Source organism: Acanthochromis polyacanthus, chromosome 9 (assembly GCF_021347895.1).
Source record: "Acanthochromis polyacanthus isolate Apoly-LR-REF ecotype Palm Island chromosome 9, KAUST_Apoly_ChrSc, whole genome shotgun sequence".
NCBI lineage: Eukaryota > Metazoa > Chordata > Actinopteri > Pomacentridae > Acanthochromis > Acanthochromis polyacanthus.
Genome location: NC_067121.1, coordinates 13,800,451 through 13,824,407, shown reverse-complemented (window position 1 = coordinate 13,824,407; position 23,957 = coordinate 13,800,451). Strand labels below are relative to the sequence as shown.

The 23,957-nt window shown below is 42.8% G+C and overlaps 1 protein-coding gene across 1 annotated transcript in view; it reads left to right on the top strand.

Annotated features, from left to right (window-relative positions):
* The first annotated feature begins 19,744 nt into the window (after positions 1–19,744).
* Positions 19,745–23,957, top strand: part of LOC110964770 (disks large-associated protein 1-like) — a 212,760-nt gene continuing 208,547 nt past the window's right edge. Inside the window, 1 exon segment of the mRNA XM_051953320.1 lies at positions 19,745–20,035. The gene's annotated coding sequence lies outside the window, so the exon portion shown is untranslated.

The following is a 23,957-nucleotide window of genomic DNA, read 5'->3' as shown; positions in this document are numbered from 1 at the left end:
GGGAATTGCACCCAGGAAATCCTAGCTCAGATGTGTTCCACTGTCATGAAACCAATTAAGGATGCACAGAACCATTACCACAGGGGGCAAGATGTGTTCCAAATTAACAATTTTTATTAATAAAAACTACTAACACCCTTATCGTTTTGTAACACTATCGCCACTCACATTAGTGCAGGGAGAAACATTTACTAGATAAAAGAATGGGCAACAGAGAATAAAAACTGTGCTGGGGCTTACCTTGCAGCAGGATAACCAAAATATACACTCAATAATAGGTGAGTTAAGTTCATTATTATGTAGTTTCTTGCACTGTGCTTGATCAATAAATAATAGAAAATGTTAAAAATGTGTACGTTGCCATATGACAACACCGTACCATTATGGATTGCTAACCTGGTATGTTGATAACATTTTGTATTTAGTTATACACCTACTTTGCAATTGCACTGGTGTACACTGATCTTCTATAGTCTATAAACTACAACAATGCACTTTGTGAGTCCTTTCCACATTGCATATGATGATATTTGACACATCTTTCTTCCATTTACAGCATGAATGCAAATTTTTTTTATGGTAAATCACGGAAAAAAGCTGAACTAGCCCTGCCACTTGACGATAGTGAAGATAACAAAGGATTCAGTGATGAGAAAAATGAGCTGCTCGAAACACAGTAGAGTGAGAGTGATGAAGACAGTGAGACGGATGAAGACTATGAGCCAGAGAATGAGGACAGTGGAGACAGTGAGGGCAGAGACAGTGAAAGTGAAGTGACAGGTATTACCAGTAAGAGAGTTTAAAATGTATATGGCAATCATGTTCCAGCCTCCATTTATGTATTGCATTAAACTATTAGTTTAGTTAGCTACTGGGGATTGTTTATACTATAACATGAGTTTTAAAATAAATGTTATATACAATTTAAAGCAAAACTCTCTTGTTTTCATTACTTTCCATTATGGTACGGTGTTGCCATATGGCAACAAACCCTAAAAGCTACTAAAAAATAATATTTTTTGAAAATGTCTCTTAATTATGTTTACTTGATCTGTTTTAAGACAAAAAAAACACCCCAAACATTTTTTTACCAACTGGGATCATAGTGCGTACTGTCACGATTTTAGAGGGCGGACCCAAACAGAAATCCACACTACCAAGGCCGGTGGAGCTGAGAAGGATTTTTATTATAGAGGATGAATAATGGCTGGGATGGGGAAACCAGGATGCAGGAGCGGGGAGTGGCTGATGTAGTGGGGGCTTGGCGTCCAGCAGGTGGCGAGGGGTTCGGAGGAGGCGGAACGTCAGGCTCTGATGAACCGGGGGGCCGAGGTGGTAGGTTGGCCAGGCAGAGGAAGACGTCTCACCGGTGGTGCTCTGGGAGGTTCCAGGAGGTAAGGAGCACCCGGTTGTGCTGCGGGTTCCAGCAATCGGGGAGGGAAGCAGGTCGGGGTTCCAGGGAGGGGTCCAGGCAGAAGGGGGGATCCAGATGGGGGGAAACCGGTGCCGAATGAGTAGGGGAAAGCGGACTAGGGTTCTGGGCGGTGGAGATCCCGGACAGCTGGGTCTGGGTGAAGGCAGGAAAGAAACAAAGTTAAAAAGGTGTCAAAAACTCAGCAAACTTTCAGGAGGCTAGAGAGCAAACTGACTGTGGAGTCTTGTTTAACAATCTGGCAGGGAGTGGAAGGATGAGCCGGTTCTTATTGCTGAGGTGGTAATCAATGAGATGTCCCTCAGCTGTCCAGGAGCCGTAGAGGTGGTTGATTGCCTGAGTGGAGTCAGCTGGGAAGCCGAACTCCACTCAGGCACCGAGCTGTAGGGGAAGACAGGGGTAGAGGAGCAGATGGGAGACAGAGCGAGAGACAGGGGTAGAGGAGCGGATGGGAGACCGGGGAGAGACACAGAGACCGAAACCAAGGGACAGAGAGAGAGAGGGGAGCATGAGTGGGAGAGGAGCAGGAGAGGGAGAGGAACAGGAGAGGGAGAGAGGAGCATGAGAGGGAGAGGAAGAGAGGAAACAGATGGGAAAAGGGGTATTTGGGATGTCAGGTGGGAAGGACGGGGGTGAGGAGGGAGCCCTGACAGCGTACCATAGAGGGTTAATGAACCCATTGAATAAAATCAGGACATCGACTGAGAAAACCAACCAAGCACGTACCCGACAGCCGCAGGATGTGAGCCGCAAAAAGATGGCTCACACACACACACAGAGCGGGTCTGTAATCCTACGCCCAGCAGGGCTCCAGCAGAGTCCTGTTTTGCCTCAACCTCAACAATCAGCCATGCTGAAAGGAGCAGAGATATTGTGATCACCAGGTGTACTCACGTGCAACAAACAAAAGAAAGCGACAGAGCACTTACATGTTCCGACAGCGCGCCTCACAACAGCTGGACACACCCGAGAAATGGCTGCGTCCACCAACGCTGTCACGCCGAACCATGGCAGACAGAAAGCTCCACTGGCAGACCTGGATATAAAGGGGGTCTGGCACCGCGCAGCAATTACAGCCCCTGCACTGCTGGCACGGCCCCCAACAGCGGCCAGGAGGGACACAACCTCCCATCACATACAGAATATGATCAGTTTTAATAATAGCTAGTTTAATTTCACAATAACAAAGTTTACTAAAAGTTCTTCTATTTTCTTCCAGCAGTTACTTATCTCAAAAGGTTCTTCTACTTAACTATTTTTATTATAATTTTATTTCATTATGACACTTTTTTAAAAGTCTTTGTGTGACAAATTGATGAGAGCATGTTATGTGACTGTTTACTCTCTTTTTCTCAAAGAAACAGGCAGTAAAAGCTACTAAAATTTTCAGCAACAAATTCTGTCATAACAAGCTTGGTTTTCAAATTTTGATAGGTTATTTCATGTTTCTTAGGTGTTCGTTCATCACACTGATAAATCGCCACCTTATCACATTGGAGGGGTTTGAGTGTCTGTTATCCTGGGAGCTATGTTGTCTGGGTCAATAGGCAACTTTGGCCCAGAGGAGAGACTGGACAAAGAGCGATTCAAAATACCTCAATGAAATTTGTAAAAAGGAAAGCCACCTCTTCGCCTGGGTCAAGCAAACCGGGGGCATCTTCAATAAGCCCCCTGCTGTCTGCTTGTCTACATGCTAGCAGAGCTGCTAAGCAGCCTCAGCCTGGTCTTCCACCTGCCACAGTCTGGACCTCTGCCAGCTCTGTCGTGGCCTGGCCTATGCTTACAAAAGCCTGGACCTTGCTGGAGCTACCTCTGCTAGCTTTAGCTTGGTCTTCCACCTCTTTCAGTGTGGATCTCTGCTAGCTCTATTCGGGCCTGGTCTATGCCTACTAAAGCTTGGACCTCTGCTAGCTTTAGCCTTGCCTGATCATCCACATGCCACAACCTGAACCTTTTGCTACACCTGTTACAGCCTGGACTTCTGCTAGCCCTATCCTGGCCTGATCTTCCACCTGCCACAGCCTGGGCCTCTTCAGCCTGACATGATGTTCCACCTGCCACAGCCTGGAACCCATTAGCCTGGCCTGGAATTTTTACCTGCTACAGCCTGGACATCTGCTAGCTCTAGCCTGGCTTGACCCCACCATCTGCTATAGCCTGGATCTCTGCTAGCTCTAGCCTGGCCTGATCTCCCACAAGCTATAGGATGGACCTAATTAACCTGGTCTGGACTTTCACCTGCCACAGCCTGCACCTCTGGCTCAGCCAAGCCTCCTCACCCAGCGCAGATTGGATCTCTGCTGGCTTTGGCCTAGCCTGGCCTTCCATCTGGTACAGTTTGGACCTCGGCTAGCTTTAGCCTGGCCTGGCCAAGCCTGACCTTCCACCTGCTACAACCTGGACCTCAGCTAATTTTAGCCTGGCCTGGCCTAGCCTCCCACCTGCTACAGACCGGATCTCTGGTAAAGATAATATTTTTTCTTATTACCTTGCCTCGAATCATGGGTACCTTGCTATCTCAAGACCTTCACCTTCTCATGACACAATATTCATGCCTTGTATTTGCTATGGTTTATTGTTTAAGTTGTCCATTTGTTTGTCAGTTTTTCCTTCTGACTGGAAATCAGCCATAATTACCCCTCAAAGGCAGCTCTGGCTCTGACCCCAACTGTTACAGGCCAATCTCCATCTTGCCTTGCCTGGCCAAAATCATGGAGAGGCTAGTTCACAAACAGTTAAACCACTTCATTACACATCCTGTCAGATTTGCAGTCAGGTTTCTGAACTGGCCATGGGTGCATCACTGCCATCCTAAAGGTCCTTGATGACATCTTTACCGGTATGGACAACAAGCAGGCCTGCATAGCCACCTTCATAGGCCTGACCAAGGGCTTTGACTCAGTAGATCACACAATCCTTCTGCAAAGGCTCTCTAATATTGACCTGTCCTCAAGCTGTACTAACTGGTTTGTCAGCTACCTTAATAATCATATACAGCGAGAAATGTCAGAGAACTTTACATCAGGACCACTGATCATTGCTAAGGGTGTATCTCAAGGCTCCATCTTGGGCCCAACTTTGTTATCCATCTACATAAATGATGTGGCCAAAGCTACTGATGTCTTCCAGATACACCTCTACGCTGATGACACCACTGGCCCATCACTTCACTCTGCTGCATCTATCCTGCAGCTCAGCCTTACTTCAATTGAGTCTTTTCAGGACCTTCTCTTCTAAGAAAACAAAATGTATTGTTGCAGGCCAAGCTTGCTCCTTTAACCTAGGCAGGTAGCGGTGGGCGTGTGTGAGAGAGTGTGTGTATGTGTGTGAGTGAAGAGTAAGGGGGCCCGCGGTGGGTGTATGTGTGTGGTGGAGATGGAAGTAGGACGGAGGTGTAGCAAGCTGCAGAGGATGATATGAAAAGCCATGAAGGAAAAATGTGTAAGCCAGTGTAATCTGGATAAGCACTAAGTGTGGACAGTTGCTGCTGTTCTAATAAAGTGCCCTGTTCTTCCCACCTGCAAAATTTGTTGGACTGAATACTGGCTGTTACCACCAACGAGCCATGCTCAGCTAAGTGGGCTAGCACTACCCGAGGCTGCCCAACCACGGTTCGGTGGCCGGCAGAAACAGGTCGTTAACAGTATGCTGTTCAACCAGAAAAACAGTGTCTCCAGCCCCTCAGATATCACCTGCGCAGATGGCTCAGATCTGGAGTTCATTAATTCCTACAAGTATTTAGGCCTCTGGCTGGATTCTTCACTCTCTTTTATTCCTCACATCAACATTCTACAGGCTAAAGTCAAATCCAGACTGGGGTTCTTTTTCGTAATAAGGCCTCCTTTACATACTCTGCCAAAAACACTCTTGTGAAGATGACCATCCTCCCCATGTTTGACTACAATGATGCCATCTATAAAATGGCCAATAAGTGTGCCCTTAACAGGCTTGATGTCCTCCATCACTCAGCCATCCGTCTTGCCACTGGTTCTCCTTTGTAAATGAGAAATTGTTCTCAACTGAGCTTACCTGGTAAAATGAAGAATAATTTAAAAGTACCTTAGGTATCAGGCTGAAGAAAGAGGCTTTCAGGCCTGCTTGGATCGGGGTTCTCCTGAAGCAGCAGATGGATACTGTGTACTGAAAAATGCTGCAGCTGTGGTGTCGGCAGCAATGCGTCGTACTGGACTGTTGTGATGACGAGGGAGCTAAGCCACAAGGCGAAGCTCTCAGTTTTCCAGTCTATGTGTTCCAGCCCTCACCTATGGTCATGAGCTCTGCGTAGTGACCAAAAGAACAAGATCACAGAGACAAGTGGCAGAAATTAGCTTCCTGCACAGGTTGGCTGGGCTCAGACTGAAGGTGAGAATGAGATAGGGTGAGAAACACTGGAGGGAGCTCGTTGAAGAGTCGCTGCTCCTTTGCATAGAAAGAAACCACTTGAGGTGGTTGGGACTTCTGATTCGGATGTGAGTGAGGAGACTCCCGTTGGAGGTTATCTGAGCATGTCTGCCTGGGAGTACTGCAGGGTAGACCCAGAACGAGCTGGAGGGATTACGTATCTCATTTGACATGGGAATGCCTTGAGATCCCCAGGAAGAGCTGGAAAGCTCGAAAGCACTGGGGGAGGGACATTCAGAATGACCTGATTATGCTCCCTCTTTGACACTGGATAAGCGTAAGAAAATAGATGAATGGATGGTTGTACATTTTTCTATATATAATATGAAAATCTTTTTTATAGTATTGTATTTCATTTTACTTTTACCATCTGGTCTCCATTTTCCTCCTCTTAGAACCGACTTTTCACGTTTAATTTCATCTGATGCTGTGGGGCAGCAGCATGTCATACAGCCGTGCGTGGATATTTACATTTGCCTGTACATACAGAGATGGGTTACAACCATAGGCGTCAGTTTAGGGGGGACGGTGGGGATGTGTCCCCCCCACTTTTTGTCAGGGGTCATTTTGTCTCCACCACATTCAAATTCTCCACATGTAAGCCGTTGTAACCCCAGTTATTTTCAGCAGTATAGAAAATTCCGACGCTCCTGAATGCACCATCCGCACTTGAGTTGCACAGACAAGCAGCACGCCTTCGTGAGGTTAAAAAAAACATGCAGATGCTAAATTTGCGCCTGTGCCAAGTGGAAGCTCCGACCCAGGGTGTGCATTTCCATCTGACAATGGCTGTGGTGAGTTTGAAAACTTGTTTGCTTTTTAACCCTGTGATTATCATATTTAATAAATATATGCAAGGGGGGGCGGTTGTTTTGTTTTGACGAGTGGATGTCTTTGAATAACTACTCTGAACACACTATCATACCAAATTTACTAATGGTACAATTTGCCATGAGTAAAACGTTCTGTCAGGAAAATGTGCATTATTCCTGATATAATAATACCAAATCCAGTTAGAATATGGGATGCCAGATGAATTTCAGCACTTTTGGAGCAACATTTTGAAGCTGTTCGGCCTTATCTTAGCAATACCTCAGTCGGGATGGAGCAGAGCTGACGTTAATTATCACTAATAATTATCGTCCCTGGGATAGCACCACGTGGTGCTACTGAAACTAAAGAAACTACTCTTTGTACAAAGATGTACACAGGGCTCTCACGTTTTGATCGCAGGTCACAGAGATTTTGCTAGCTTGCGACTGGAGTGTGGTGGTGGTGGGGTGGGGGGGTCATCACCCATCCTTAAGCACTTATAATATTTTAAAACGAAACCTAGTTAATTAGAACTCGTGCTTTTTTTGCTGCCACTATTACCTAATGGGTCATAATGTTACTTTGTGGTGTTAGCATATTATATCAGGTAATGATGCAACATATACTGCAAATGTTACTCTTTTTTTAGTAACATTTCTACAATACTCTTTCAAACTGAAAATGTGCAGTTTTTATTTTAATAAACATAATTAATAAAACAGAACTACCTAACTTAACATTGATTATTGGTTTAAGTGTGGTACCTGGGGTACCTGCATTTATACGGAGACCAAAGTCTCCGTATAAATGCACCTGCTCTGTGATAGTCTCAGGGTTCTGTTTAAAGTGCAGAGAGCATCATGAAGACCAAGGAACACACCAGGCAGGTCCGAGATACTGTTGTGGAGAAGTTTAAAGCCGGATTTGGATACAAAAAGATTTCCCAAGCTTTAAACATCTCAAGGAGCACTGTGCAAGCAATCATATTGAAATGGAAGGAGTATCAGACCACTGCAAATCTACCAAGACCCGGCCGTCCCTCTAAACTTTCACCTCGAACAAGGAGAAGACTGATCAGAGATGCAGCCAAGAGGCCCATGATCACTCTGGATGAACTGCAGAGATCTACAGCTGAGGTGGGAGAGTCTGTCCATAGGACAACAATCAGTCGTACACTGCACAAATCTGGCCTTTATGGAAGAGTGGCAAGAAGAAAGCCATTTGTCAAAGATATCCATAAAAGTCTCGTTTGAAGTTTGCCACAAGCCACCTGAGAGACACACCAAACATGTGGAAGAAGGTGCTCTGGTCAGATGAAACCAAAATCGAATTTTTTGGCCACAATGCAAAACGATATGTTTGGCGTAAAAGCAACACAGCTCATCACCCTGAACTCACCATCCCCACTGTCAAACATGGTGGTGGCAGCCTCATGGTTTGGGCCTGCTTTTCTTCAGCAGGGACAGGGAAGATGGTTAAAATTGATGGGAAGATGAATGGAGGCAAATACAGGACCATTCTGGAAAAAAACCTGTTGGAGTCTGCAAAAGACCTGAGACTGGGACGGAGATTTATCTTCCAACAGGACAATGATCCAAAACATAAAGCCAAAGCTACAATGGAATGGTTCACAAATAAACGTATCCAGGTGTTAGAATGGCCAAGTCAAAGTCCAAACCTGAATCCAATGGAGAATCTGTGGGCAGAGCTGAAGACTGCTGTTCACAAACGCTCTCCATCCAACCTCACTGAGCTCGAGCTGTTTTGCAAGGAGGAATAGGCAAGAATTTCAGTCTCTCGATGTGCAAAACTGATACAGACATACCCCAAGCGACTTGTAGCTGTAATTGCAGCAAAAGGTGGCGCTACAAAGTATTAAGGCGTATACCGCTTACTAATGTCAATTTAGTTGAATAACTTACTTTATCACTTGGCGATAACCTGTTGTAGTATGCTGACAACATCGCTAGCTAAAATTAAAACCGCTAACGACCACTAACGCAGCTGAAAACTGTGTTGACAGCCGACTTGACAATTTAAAGGGCCCGCCTTTCTGCAGCCGTGATGCGCGCGCATCCTCTCGTGTTTGTAAACAACAAATCCCTCTATAAATAGAGCCTCTGCCAGCACGGTTGTGTGACTATTCACACCTCGGCTCCGGCTGCAGCAGGAGCCTCTCTGTCTGTCCCTCCCAGTCCCTCTGTCTGATCCACACTGGAGCTGCTCTGAAGTGCCTTTTTTGAGTTCTTTATGAGTTTTTGGAGTGAAAATAATATGAAAACGGGCTGAAAAACGAACATATACCATTTTTGCCCAGGTTGTGCAGAGGGTGTACAGAGGGTGTCCAAAATTGACAGCACTTGGCCATAGCAGTACAAATACATGTGTGAAACAATCATTTCTTGTAGTATTGCTCTGAAATTTTGACCTGAACTATGTACGACCCCAGACTGTCGCCTTTTTGTGTTTTCAAGCTGTCACAGTGCTGCCACACTTATTTTCAGGTGTGTTATTAGGGATAAAATTCATCCTAATTCAGTGTGTTCCAACATAAAATACTCTGTGCCAGTAGCACCTAGAGTAATTCTGACTGCACTGTGTGAAAATTCAGGTTGTCAGCTTTCAAAGGAGACCCCAACCATACCTGTACTCCAAACAGTTCAAGAACAGCATTCAATTTACTTTCCGTACATTTTCAGTAGAAATTTCAGGCGAAAATTGTCGGAAGCTTATGGGAGACGCCAGCGTGTCGTCATTTGCTATGGTCACGTGGTACAAGACTGCTACTGGTTGGCAAGAACCGGCAGTAACATAACGGCTTGCTACGAGAACGGTATCGGGTTTGAAACAAATACGTAAAGTTATCGCTTTTCATGAATGAAATTGCACATGTATTTACCACAATGGTAATATCATGTGTAGTTGTTGGTTGTACGAAGCATTTTGAGAAGGGATCAGGCTTGAAATTTCACCGAATACTGATGTCAGGAGAGGGAAGATGGCGGTGGCTTCAGCCATCAACAGGAAAAATTGTACCCCAGTAAGCAGCAGAGATTGTGTTTGTGGCTCCCACTTTTCTTTAGGTAAACTATTCAACAGTTTAGCATGTTTAGTATGTCCAACTTTGAGCTTATTTACCAAAAGATATTGATTTAGTGTCGCATCCTTCACGTGAAGCGATCTCTACACTTTCGGTTTGGTTCAGTGTTGTCATGTGTTACCGATCGCTTTTTAGGCGATGAAAGTATACTAAAGTCGAATGAAGCATATTCAATAACATCTCCTTAAGCCAGCAGCCTCCTATTTGTAACCACATTTGTTTCTGTATGCATCTAGCGATCGTTTTTTAGAATTGTCCTATTTTCGATCACCAATGCTGTGGGTCTATTACTGTTACATAAAAGCCATACTGCAGACAAAAAATACAGCAACTTCTTGACGTTTCTTTGACATCTTGTTGAAGATTAACAGAAGATATATTATTTTTAATTCATAATTATATATTTTTGGGTGGGTGAACTGCCCAGCGGTGTCAATCAATTAAAAATAAATGTCGGTGAAGGAAATGTCGGGTCACAATGAAGGATCGTCAACCCACCCAGTCTTCAAATTGTAGGGATCTGGCAAGATTTTACTGTTTCCCTGATATCTCAGCTTACTCACGTATATTTGTCAGGCCTCAAGTGATAAGGATTGAGCATAATCGGACAATTTCACTGAAGGATAGTTATCAGCCATTGTTCCTCTGGTTCCTCTTGCCAACCAGGGCGGTAATCACGTGACTTCGTGACGTCACTGTTTGTAAACACTGGCGTCTCCCATAGGGTTTTAACAGGCCCATGCTCCGGAACACCACAGCATACCCAGATGGGTGTTGACAATCTTGACACAGCTACAGCTGTGTCCTTGTCAAAATGAAGCAGTAAATGTGTTTTTCTACGTAGGTTCATCATTACATAGTTTCACCTCCCTTTTTTTAGAACCCACCGAAAGTGAAAAAGACAACGTCAGCTGTGAAGCAACACCCCTGGCATCCAATGAAGGACAACACTGTGGCCCTCACTGTGAAAGTCTGACTAGGTTGGAGTCCGTTGAAACCAAACGGTCCTCCTGGTCATTTACCTTGCACCACAACCAAGAAGAAGTGGTAATCACTTACTAATTTTTTATGCATGTGCAGAGGCTCGTGATTTAAAGCTTCATTTCAGAGTCAAAGTTATTTTAAGTTTTTTTTCCCCACAGCTTAACTATGTTCTGGACAAAAACAGACCAGGCAGTGAACTAATAGTACAAAGATTCAAAACGTCCCTGTCTCGGTCAGATTTTCTGACTATGAGGCAGAATGAACAGATGGAATCCACTGTAAGTGAATTTGTCGAAGTGCAATATAGTGTTATGAACATAGTATGTATGTTTTATTTTGCAATTAACCTTTTTTTATAGATTGGAAACGCCTGCTTTGAAATGATTCAGGAGATAGCTCATTTCAAGGTACTATGTGCTCAGAAGATAAAACTATATAAACATGAATGTCTGAAACATTCAGAGTTACAAATCTTTGCCATGACAAATGACAACTATGCAGTCATTGTCTTAGAAATTTTATTAACTTCTTGTTTCAATGTTGGTTTAGGGGAAGAATGTCCCCATCATAGATCTGTATGTCTACCCCACGTGGCTACCACCTTCAAATGCAGATCCTATGCAAACAATACCTGTAAGTAGTACAGTAGGTCTTATGTATGTTTTGATATATGGGGCTATAATGGGCTTACTACAAATTCATGTTTAATCTTTGAATATCTGTTTGGAAGGTTGATGCACATCAGAAGGATGCAATTTTCATCCCTTTGTGGATACCTGCTCATTACCAGATATGTGTGAGTATGTGAGTGTATGTAGTCAAAGCTTATTGATGTCATAGTTATGTTTGAATATAGTATTACAGTATATTTTGTGAGAAAAGTTACAGCATAACATTACTTCTGTGTCTTGTTAACATATTGTCACTTCCTTCACAAATTCTAAAAAAAGTACAACCAGGCTCCAACATCGCCCTGAGGCACATGCCAATCCACCAGTGACACAGTAATCCCAAGGACTGTGATATGTTGTGTATATATGTATATGTATGTTGTTACATGGGTTTCTAAAATCAAAGGCTGTTTTGTTTAAGTCATCAAGCCTGCTCAGAGAGAGATCGTCTTTCTAGACTCCCTTTATAAAAAGGGTGGATCTAGAGGACAGCAGTACATGCCAATCTTGAGGTTACACAGAAAATTTGTTATAGGTCACGTTCCTATGACCTTTACAGTCTTTGGTCACGTTCCTATGACCCTAGAATTCCTAACAATACCAGCAGATATGGTCTCTTTTTTACAGTTTTCTCCCAGTATCGGAAATGTCATTTTCTTTGTGTTAAATGTACAGGGATGCTGCTCAAAAGATATATGCTGGCACATGGACAGAGAAAACTGCAGATGATTTGCAGGTAGATATATTTGTTAAAGGATCATACATATGTGTGTGATGACAGTACTAACCACTGACTCTTCTTAATTCAGGACTTCCCAAGCCAAGACTTTGGCGTCAATTGTGGGATATTTATGTTAATGGTATGTTATCACAAGTTGTGTTTCAATTAGGTTTTTTTCCCAACCCCTTTTGAGCATTCAATTTTTAATCAAATTTGAGAGCATGGTGTATACTATGCTTTGTAGAACAGTTTTATTGTTGTGCATACTGTCATGTTTTATATTGAAACTTATAGTCTTAACTTGTCTTGTTTTTGAGTACAGGCTGCCCTGTACATTGCGCTTCAGGCAGATTTTGACTACTCGGTTGTAAGCACATTTCTAGAGTGAACAGTACATATTCAAGATTGCATGTTCAACTAGAAAAGCACTCGGAGAGCGCATACCTCCGCCATGCCGTTTGTCTCTCTGTCTGTCTGTCCGTCTGTGTGTGTGTGTGTCTGTCTGTTTGTCTGTTAACAGCATAACTCAAAAAGTCATGGACGGATTTTCACCAAATTTTTACAGGATGTCCGGAAGAGCACGAGTAAGAATCGATTACACACGTGGACAAAATTGTTGGTACCCCTCAGTTAAAGAAGGAAAAACCCACAATTCTCACTGAAATCACTTGAAACTCACAAAAGTAACAATAAATAAAAATTTATTGAAAATTAAATAATCAAAAACAGCCATCACTTTTGAATTGTTGATTAACATAATTATTTAAAAAAACAAACTAATGAAACAGGCCTGGACAAAAATGATGGTACCTCTATAAAAGATTGAAAAGTATTTGACCAGAGTGACATGATTAACTCAGGTGTGTCATTTAATTGACATCACAGGTGTTTCCAAACTCATAATCAGTCAGTCTGCCTATTTAAAGGGAGACAAGTAGTCACCCTGCTGTTTGGTGAAAAGGTGTGTACCACACTGAACATGGACAACAGAAAGCGAAGGAGAGAATTGTCCCAGGACATCCGAAAAAAAATTATAGACAAACATCTTAAAGGTAAAGGCTATAAGACCATCTCTAAACAGCTTGAAGTTCCTGTGACAACAGTGGCTCATATTATTCAGAAGTTCAAGACCCACGGGACAGTAGCCAACCTCCCTGGACGTGGCCGCAAGAGGAAAATTGATGACAAATTGAAGAGACGGATCGTTGGAATTGTATCCAAAGAGCCCAGAGCAACCTCCAAAGAAATTAAAGGTGAACTCCAAGGCCAAGGTACATCAGTGTCAGATCGCACCATTCGTCGTTGTTTGAGCCAAAGTGGACTTCATGGGAGACGACCAAGGAGGACACCACTGCTGAAAAAAACTCATAAAAAAGCCAGACTGGAATTTGCAAAAATGCATGTTGACAAGCCACAAAGCTTCTGGGAGAATGTCCTTTGGACAGATGAGACCAAACTGGAGCTTTTTGGTAAGGCGCATCAACTCTGTGTTCATAGACTCAAAAACCAAGCATACGAAGAAAAGAACACTGTCCCTACGGTGAAACATGGAGGAGGCTCAGTAATGTTTTGGGGCTGCTTTGCTGCATCTGCCACAGGGTGTCTTGAAAGTGTGCAAGGTACGATGAAATCTGAAGACTATCAAGGCATTCTGGAGAGAAATGTGCTGCCTAGTGTCAGAAAGCTTGGTCTCAGTCGCAGGTCATGGGTCTTCCAACAGGACAACGATCCAAAACACACAGCCAAAAACACCCAAGAATGGCTGAGAGAAAAGCGTTGGACTATTCTAAAGTGGCCTTCTATGAGCCCAGATCTAAATCCCATTGAACATATGTGGAAGGAGCTGAAACATGCCATTTGGAGAAGACACCCATCAAACCTGAGACAACTGGAGCTGTTTGCTCATGAGGAGTGGGCCAAAATACCTGTTGACAGCTGCAGAACGCTCATTGACAAATACAGAAATCGTTTAATTGCAGTGATTGCCTCAAAAGGTTGTGCAACAAAATATTAAGTTATGGGTACCATCATTTTTGTCCAGCCCTATTTCATTAGTTTGTTTTTTTAAATAATTATGTTAATCAACAATTCAAAAGTAATGGCTGATTTTGATTATTTAATTTTCAATCAATTTTTATGTATTGTTACTTTTGTGAGTTTCAAGTGATTTCAGTGAGAATTGTGGGTTTTTCCTTCTTTAACTGAGGGGTACCAACAATTTTGTCCACGTGTGTAGATTTTGGAGGTGATCCGAATCACAGACGGACAGACAGACAAACAAACTCCAGTGATTACATAACCTCCTGGCGGAGGTAATGAAATGCCAACAAAAATTTCAGCACGACATGCCTGTGTTGCAGAGATGGTGGTGCCTGTGACTTCTGGAGAACAATACCTTGAGCAGGTAGGAATGAGTATTCAGAAGACAGCCTAATAAACTTATATTTTTCCTTTTAGTGTTGGTTTGTGTTATGTATTATCTTAATGCAAGTGCTGACCTCTGGCCCTTCTTTATTTCACACTTTCTCTATTTGTTTATTATCTGTTGCACTACACTGGAGTAGAAGAAGCTCAGCATGCTTGTATTTGTGCCATATGTCATTATAGTTATGGAAAAGTCTTTGCCCACTGGACCAAGGATTGCTTGGACCTCCTTAAGGGAAAACATGCTTCAGTGTTCTGAATTTTTATTCTGAACACTGGAAGGCTGAACAGGACAATGTCACTGAGGTTAGTTATCAAGAAGGATGTTAACTAAAGTTAACTCACCAAAGTTTGAGTGATTTTTGTGTTATTAAATTAGTTTAACACACAAAGATGTGACAGCTGTGACTTCAAAATGCACAAGGTTATCTGGATTAGAATTGTCATGACCAATTTGTCGCTTAGCCGTGGATGTAATTCTGCAAATTGAATTGTCCAGGAAACCATGGCAGCAAAGGACTGTGATGATGACAGACAGTGCATGGCTGACCCAGAGAGATTCTGTGTTTTCCAGACATCACAAAACACAGGACAGTGGTTGGTTTGAAGAAATGAAAACTTCAAGGCCTATAAAGGCTTTCTAAGAACCTGACTGAAAATATGTTTAGTTTTATAGATGTGTGTAGTGTTTGAGGGAAATTAATCATGCTTTCCATTCACATTGACTGTATTAGGGATGAGGGTAAGGATAACAACTGAATAGTATGTAACAACTGGATAACAACTGAATAGTTAAATGTCGGATATGTCTCTCATGTGTTTAGACTTTTATACCCAGATGTTGAGTCTCTGGGATGGGTCCAGTGCCAGGCATGCAAGGGTTGGACCCATTCAGCTGTGGATGCACAGATATTGATGAACACCCAAGGTAAAGTATTATTAAATGATATCTGTGTGCTATCCATGTCAAATGATGGAACAACACTTCCTAGAATCATTGTGGCTGAGTAGTTCAGTTTTTTCAGCTGCTGGTTGTCCTAATTTTTTATTCATCTTTTTCTGCAGCATCATGGCCACTGTTGAGGAAGGGGGAGTTTTGGCAGTGTCAAGGTAACTTATGAATAGACTTTTGTTGTTGTTTTGTTGTTATTGTCTCTGATACATTCTCTGATGATTACATGTTCACCTTTCGCTCTTTGGTTTCAGAGGTTACATGATGATCTCACAAGTGGAAGCATCTGTTCCAATAGGATGTATCTGTGGCAGAATCCCTCCACTTCAGTGAGCCTCAAGCAGTATCTGAAGCTGAGGGCATTAAATTTTAGTGACCAGCGGGTAAATGAAAATGCCATACCTTATGTGTATGCATGTCCACAGAGATATAACATTAAACAGGTTACTTTGTTTATTTTGTAATTTTTAATTCAATAGATCTTTGAGCTCCTGAGGTTGATAGAGAAGGCCACAGGCATAGGAGGAAAGATAAAGAAAGGGGAGATAAGACTCCTGGATTTTGTTTTTGATGTGATGCTCCCAGATGTGAGAAGGTCAATCTATCTTGCTTGGATGGTCAACTTTATTCAGTTGGAAAGCATAACAGCAATAGTGCAGCCTTTACAGCGTCACAAGGTATGATTGGATCATGTAACTACTTTTCAGATACTGATTGAAGTTCTTCAAGAGGGTGGCATGACACGATATATGGCAGAAGTAAGGATGGCAAGGGGCAACCTATTGTAAGGCCCCCACCGACACAAATTAACAAGACATGATGCAATCCTGAAGACGACAGCCATTGTTTGTTGCATGTTTGTTGTTTGCTGTTTTATTTGTATGTTCTCTGTTTTGTTTGATTTGCCAGACTTTTTCAGTAAAGATGCTTAAGAAAAAGGAGAGCTCAAGGTCTATTTTTTTTTTGCCAGCAGGATAGTATAATAATGTTTTACTGGATTCTAGAAATGACATAGAATTCATAGAATATAACTATTGGATGATTTTAATAGCTCAAAATTAGCTCTGGATAATTAACACATCTGTAGACCCAGGAAATACCAGTCTGGTGCAGTAACTGACCATTGTGTTGCCCTTGATGCCCCTGGTTATCCCTGAAATCCTATCGTGGATGAAAATCCAACCAGCAGGATCGATGTCATTTTGCAAAGCTGTTTTTCTGTGCCTTACAACAAACAAAATGTGGGGAGCTGTCAGTGTTGTGCGTATGTTTCAGAGCCAGGTAAATACACCAGGAATCTACAACAATTTTCCTTCCTCCCTGCAGCATAGAACAGCGCACACACCACAGACAATACAACATCTGCAGCATTTTACCACAGATGTGAATATATCTGAGCATTCTTAAGAAGGCAGCTCTGCGCCTATTTGTGCAGAACGTCTGTTTGGGGACCATTTCAAATTATTGTTCACTTAAAGACTTAAGACATGGCACCACCTTTATGTCCACCCTGGATGAAGAGGAGACTTGGACCTGTATTATTGCCTTGGTTCTTCAGGAGACAGTTCTGACTCCAGTCAGTGATGGCTTTTATCCTTTCATCAGGTCCCTATATTCAGATCTTTGTCTTTCCTGATACACACCACAATAACATAGATGTAAAATGCCTTCTTTGTTGCTGTGAGAATACATTAATATTATCCATCCATCCATCCATCCATCCATCCTCTATACACCGCTTTATCCTCATTAGGGTCGCGGGGGGTGCTGGAGCCTATCCCAGCTGACTTGGGCAAAGGCAGGGGACACCCTGGACAGGTCGCCAGTCTGTCACAGGGCTACATATACAGAGAAACAAGCACACTCACATTCACACCTACGGGCAATTTAGAGTGATCAATTAACCTCAGCATATTTTTGGACTGTGGGAGGAAGCCGGAGTACCCGGAGAAAACCCACGCATGCACAGGGAGAACATGCAAACTCCATGCAGAAAGATCCCAGGCCCACTCCGGGATTCAAACCGGGATCTTCTCTGCAAGGCGAAAGTGTTAACCACTACGCCGCTATGCAGCCCACATTAATATTAACTATATGCTAATGTAAAAAATAATTGTGACGTTGTTGTAACCAAATGCAATTTGAAAATGTTCATAGTGTTTCGTTGTTAGTTTATCCCCAGTCCTCTGGTGTGTGTGTGTGTGTGTGTGTGTGTGTGTGTGTGTGTGTGTGTGTGTGTGTGTGTGTGTGTGTGTGTGTGTGTGTGTGCGTGTGCGCGCATGTACGTGTTTTCATGACCTAACTTTAACTCATAACATAACTTGTTGTAGGCATTTAACTCATAGTTATCAAAGACATGGACACACAATTAACTATTAAATTCTACCGTTGTAACAAACGTGCAGCTGCAAAAAATGCACAAGGTAAGTAAAGAAGCAAATGTACATGTTTTTTAAAGCATCTATTTTTATTTTAACTGCGATTCTTCCGGTAAGGACTTCCCGGTAAGAACTTCCGGTATGGATTGGAAAATGGCGGCCACCGTCTTGTCTGCAGCTGGATGCTCTTGGCAATTTTTGGGTGACTTATAAGAATCAAATTACCTGTTGAGCCTGAAACTTTTGCACACTTCAGTACTTTATGATAAAAAAATCATCATGAATTAATACAAAGTGACAGCAAAGAAAAGCTAGACATTGTTCCAGTTTCCTCATTTGTGGTCTGTCTTGAATACTACCCATTATTCCATATCCTGTTACTTAAATGCTTGAGATAAAAGAAATCCCCCCCCCCCCCCCCACACACACACACACACACACAGTAAAGGTATTACAGTAACCAATGTCTACTTCTGTTTAATTTCAAAATAAAGTCTTAGGCATGGTGGATCTGTCAGAGAGAAATAATAGATTTTTGGACAAAGACTGACTCACTAGTAGCAGTAGATTCTCAGGGTTCTAGACAAATTACCAGTAGGCGCTACTGGAGTGAAATATGGTTGGTTTAAAGGTAAAGTCTAATGAAGCTGAAGTGCCTGCTGTGATGTGTACACCATTCATGACATGAAGAGAATACATGGGTCACAATGTACAGGGACATTAAATGGCAGAAACTCCATGGGTAAGCTGTTCCAATTGGACAAAACTATGTTTAAAAATAATGATAAAACATCTAGGTGTTGAGTGCAGCAAGGTGGTGCAGTGGCTGGCAATGTTACCTCACAAGTTCAGGGTTTGAACCTGTTGGAATCAGCTTGGTTAAGTGCTCCAGCATCTTCCTACAGTCCAGAACATTCATGTTAGATTAACTTTTGATTCTAAATTAATCGTGTTTGCGAGTGTGCATGGTTGACTGTCTCTGTGTCGGACCTGGGCAGGCAACTTTTCCAGGGTGTGCCCTGCCACTGACCCAGTGTCAGCTGGAATAAACTCCAGCTGTCCACTCCCCTCTACAAGATAAAGTTGGTATCATAGAGTGTATATAAAAGATGGACAAAGCTGGTGGGACTGACAAGTGAGGCCAGCACAGAATTGTCTTAAATGTTGCATTCTTTCTAACAGCTGGCAGCGAGCGACTCATCTGGTTGCAAAAAAAATGTCTGCTGGGATGCAGTCTATAAGAAAATGACTCCTTCTTTCTCCTTGATCTGTCACCTCATAAAAAACACTTCCTTAAAACGTTATAGTCTCACTTGCTATTTTTTAAAAACAGCACAATGTTTTCTTCGTAAATGATGGCCTCATTTCAGTAAAATCAACAGTAAGGCAGGTTGTGTTAAAGGATGGGACTACCTTTTGGTTGACAGGTATTAATGTGTGTGCAGTGTCCCCAGATTTATTTCTCACTTCCAACTTCTGGTTTCAAAAGACAAAAATGGACATCCAAATGTTACTGACCAGTTAGAGTTCTCATTGTTTCTATGTCCAGCTTTTATAGAGTCTATAATAGTTGGATGGATGAATCATTCTTGCTCATACTGTGCTGTCATACTGTTAAAAGACAAAGGCCAAATATGCTGTTGAGTGCATACATTTTTGAAAAAAAATTAATCTGTGCTGTCAACATATTCTAAATCAAACAAATCTGGAAGTTTCCTTTTCTACAAGGCTAAGAAATTTTGCATTATCACACCACAGACAAAAGATGAAATCCTAACATTTAAAAAATGTTCTACCTGAGTCTTTTAAGTACATAAATTCTGTATTCCATCACACAAATGGCTCATTTTAGGTTAGATATCATCTATCAATGAATTCCATCCTTTCATTTTGCCAAAATGTTGAGCCAAAAAAGTGCTTTTATTTTTCAGAGCACAGTCGTCCGTTTGTTCTGTCTGTGGCGAACTTGTCGCAGCCTACGGACCGCAGACTTGCGCCACCTGTGCCCTCACATGCACACTGACGATGACGAACACCCACACACGCACATACATTCCATCAGTGCAGCTGTAGTCGTCGCCTTGCTGACAGAAACGGACGTGCTTTTGGATGTAGCAGCCCGATCCTCCGTTCAGCGATGCTGTGAGCAGCTGTCAGCGGTAAGTCCGCCTTTAACCCGCACATCCATTGATTCAGGTTCGACTGCGTGACCGGCTCAGTGTTCAACAGCTTATCAATAGGACCGCTGGTTGTAGACGAATGAGTCACAGCGGGGATGAAATGTCCTTTATAAACTGTGACAGCCATAATTAACAGCAGTATGCTTCATTCATTTGGCTCACAGCTGCATTGGCGTTAACGGAACACCGATACATACCGTTCTTGCTCGTGTGGAGATATTCTGCCGTCGCCTTCCACATTTTCTGGTAATTTCATACGGACTGGCTTATTATCCTAACGCTACACAATGCTTCACACAATATGGCGAAAAATCTTCGGGTGAATCGTCAGAAATACTCCGTGTTAAGCCAATAGCCCACGCAACGCGCCATAGATTCCAACCCAAGTCAAAGTTTGGACGTTGACTGACGCTGACAGCCGCCCAGCTAGCAAACATTTCTGCAGACTGGAAGCCGCGGCTTTATCAGCAAAGTGCAGTGGTGTCGTGTGCGATGAAAAGAGGATTTCTTAAAGGAGGTCGTGAATAATGAGCTGAGATGGGGGTTTGTGTTCGTAACTTCAAAGGCAACATCACAAGACAGAATATGATGTGACGCCGGGCTGCCCACAGCCTCAGACCGTAGGACTCATCCTCCGGGCTCAGGCAGCTCTACCACAGCTGGATGACGGCTGCTGTGGAAGAAAGAGACCAAAGCTCGTAGGGCTGCTATACTAGCTCAACTGGCCTACACCGTCACTGAATATAAAAGGCTGATGCAATGTCAGAAGTGCTGTATATTGCAGTCATTTTCGACGGGGATGTGATTCGGTGACAAGTTGTGAGCTCAGAGATGCAAGCGTCAGTTGTCGCCTCTGGCTGAGGATGAGAGGACATGCAGATCCCATCATGTTTCTAATTCAAGGAGACCAACTGGTAGGCTAATGGTAACAGTGTGGGCAGTGTGAGTGTTGGCTCTGAAAGCATTATTTTCGGAAAGCTGAATCAGTCATACAGCACTATATTTTTCTGACGGAATGGATCTAGACCTGGTAGTTTCGATCTAATTCTATCATCTGTGGTTATACATTCATCATAATGGAGCGTGTTTTCTTATCCGCTAATTAGAGCTGCATGCAATATTAATGCACATTTTCAGTAAATCTCTGTTATTTTTTGAGTATTCACTTGTATTCACAGTTGTTTGGTCTGTAAAGTGTTAGAAATGGTGAACAGTGACAATCCGTGTTTCCCATAACCCAAGATGACTTGTTTTGTTGTTCACAACAAAGATAATCAGTTTTGCTATTGTAAGTAAACCAAAAATTATTCTTATTTAAGGAGCTGCAATCACACAATGTGAACTTTTTTCCTTAAAAAATTCTCCAACAAATTAATTGATTTTTAACATAGCTCAATTCAATTTTGTTTCTGTAGTGCAAATTCACAACAAATGTCATCTCACTGCCCTTAACATAGTAAGGTTCAGATGATACAAATTTTAAATACAACAGACAACCAAACAATCCAATGTTGCCTTTGTATTCCCTCTGAACAAGCAGTTAGCGTTGGTGGGAAGGAATAAAAAAACACAACTTAGACAGAACCAGGCTCAGGAAAGGTGGACATCTGCCTTGACTGGTTGGGGTGAGAGTGGGGATGAGAGGAGTGGAGGATAACAGGACAGGATAGCAGCGCTCGATTTAGACTGTCGCCAGGTCGCCGCGAGCGCCGGGAATCATGGCAGGCTGATGATATCATACAAAGTGGCTGCCTCCATGAAGAAAACATGATAGGTGGTTCAGCTCAATCGAGCGCTCGATTTCGACGGTCGCCAGGTCGCCATTTGCGACGTTTTTAGTCGCAAATGGAGACCTGGCATGATTCCCGGCGCTCGCGGCGACCTGGCGACCCTCTAAATCGAGTGCTGGGATAGTAGATGGAGAGCTGATAAACACTCCAAACAGAACAATGAACATTTTGGAGATAAATGAGGCCAGAAACTGCAGATCACAGATGTGTAGCTCCATATCCAGATCCAGAGACATTGGTGGAGAGAACAAAACACAGGACCCCGGGGAGAAACGCAGAGTTAGTGACATGTAATGGTGATATATAGCTGTATGGAGATAGAGAGGAGAGTGCGTTAGAGGAGCCTTGTGCACCATGGGAATACCTTAGCAGCATAAACTTATAGCAGCGTGACTAAGAAACAGCTCAGGTGACCCTGAGCAGCTTCTAACTATTAATTTTATCCAAGAGGAAAATTTTAAGCCAATTTTGAAAAATAGAGAGAGTTTCTGCCTCCTGAACCTGAACTGGGAGCTGATTCCACAACAGAGGAGCTGACAACTGAAGGCTCTGCCTCCTGTTCTGCCTCTGGAAACTCTGGGAACCACAAGAAAACTTGCAGTCTGAGAGTGAAGGGCTTTGTTAGGATGATGATAATACAATAAGGTCTTTATGATAAGAATGATAATGGAGCTAAACATGTATCTTTTTTTAAATCAAAATTGTAGTTTTAGACTGTTGAGTTAGCAAGTTGTAAGGGCTGCAATTTCATGAATGTATGTTGCATGGGTCAGGCATTTGTATACTTTTAGGTTTTGATAAAACATATGATGATGTAACCATGCATTCTGGAAACAGCGTGGGCATTTTTCACAGTTTTTAATATGGAAATTATGACTTGTTGCAGCCTCATATCAGTCCACTGAGTGTCACATGACATAAATGGAAAGCAGCCAACCACAAAAGCATTTATTTGGTTATTTTCCAGCAAAATGCCTCCAACTTTGCTAGGTGATTGCGGTAGCGCATTTGGTAGGGGTTGTAGATTGGAGTTGACAAGACTCTTTCCTTGAACTGCACTTCTGAGAATTATTGCTTGGTTGATATAGTGGTTTTGAAACAATATCTGGGGCTGAAAGTTGGAATTCTCTGTAAAGCTTCATCCAAGGTTAACAGAATCTGTGTTTCCAAGAACTCCAAAATGGATTATATTTACATACTGATTACCTGATTTCATAGAAGGGATCTTAATTGTCTGTCTAATGAGTTTATCCTTTAAAGTAAGGAATAAGGCCTTGTTATTTGTCTAACTGATAATTGGCATTTTTCTGATTATTGATATCCTTAATTTATATGCCTGATTCCCAGTATCATATGTTAAAGCTGCTGTCCGGAGTTTCCGTTTGTTTTCAATTTATGTATCATTTTTTAACAAAGCTTAAATGTGTTAGTCTAGTTCGATACTATAATATAAAGTTAGTATAACGCGATATGAAAATTTATTCCTGAGCTCCGCCTTCCTCTCACAGACCCCCATGTTATTCCAAAAAGCGCCGGTCGCTGCCGACCAATCAAGTTCGAGCTTCAGCTTTGTCATGCTGTCAATCAACGGTTACGCACACAGCAAGCAAGCCCATGCAGAGATGGGCGAGCTACGCACTACGCAACCGCGTACACATTTGTTTTGCTTGTGGAGGAGAGCGCATCAGGGCTCAGCAACTTCCAGAAAAGTTACCAATCCCACGGCATGTCAGGCCAAGAGACTGCAGGACGTTTTTTGGCTCGGGGTGCTTGCGTCGCTCCCCGACCACGGCCTCCATAGCCCTCCTGACGGCTTCGTTTAGATGCCGCGGTCGGGGTGCTCGCGTCGCTCCCCGACCACGGCCTCCATAGCCTGCCTGACGGCTTCGTTTAGATGCCCGACCTCTGGAGGAAGATGTTGGGGCGTCTGGGACATACTCTTCGTCAGAGGAGTCATGCAATTCTGAACTCTAGATAGAAATAAATAAACAATGTAACACATATGCACGCGTAAATGCACTAAGTTTGATAAACAACGTCATCGAGAGGGATACACGAGTGTAATCACATATTGAAACTTTACTCGTTCGTCCTAGCAGATTCATGTTATT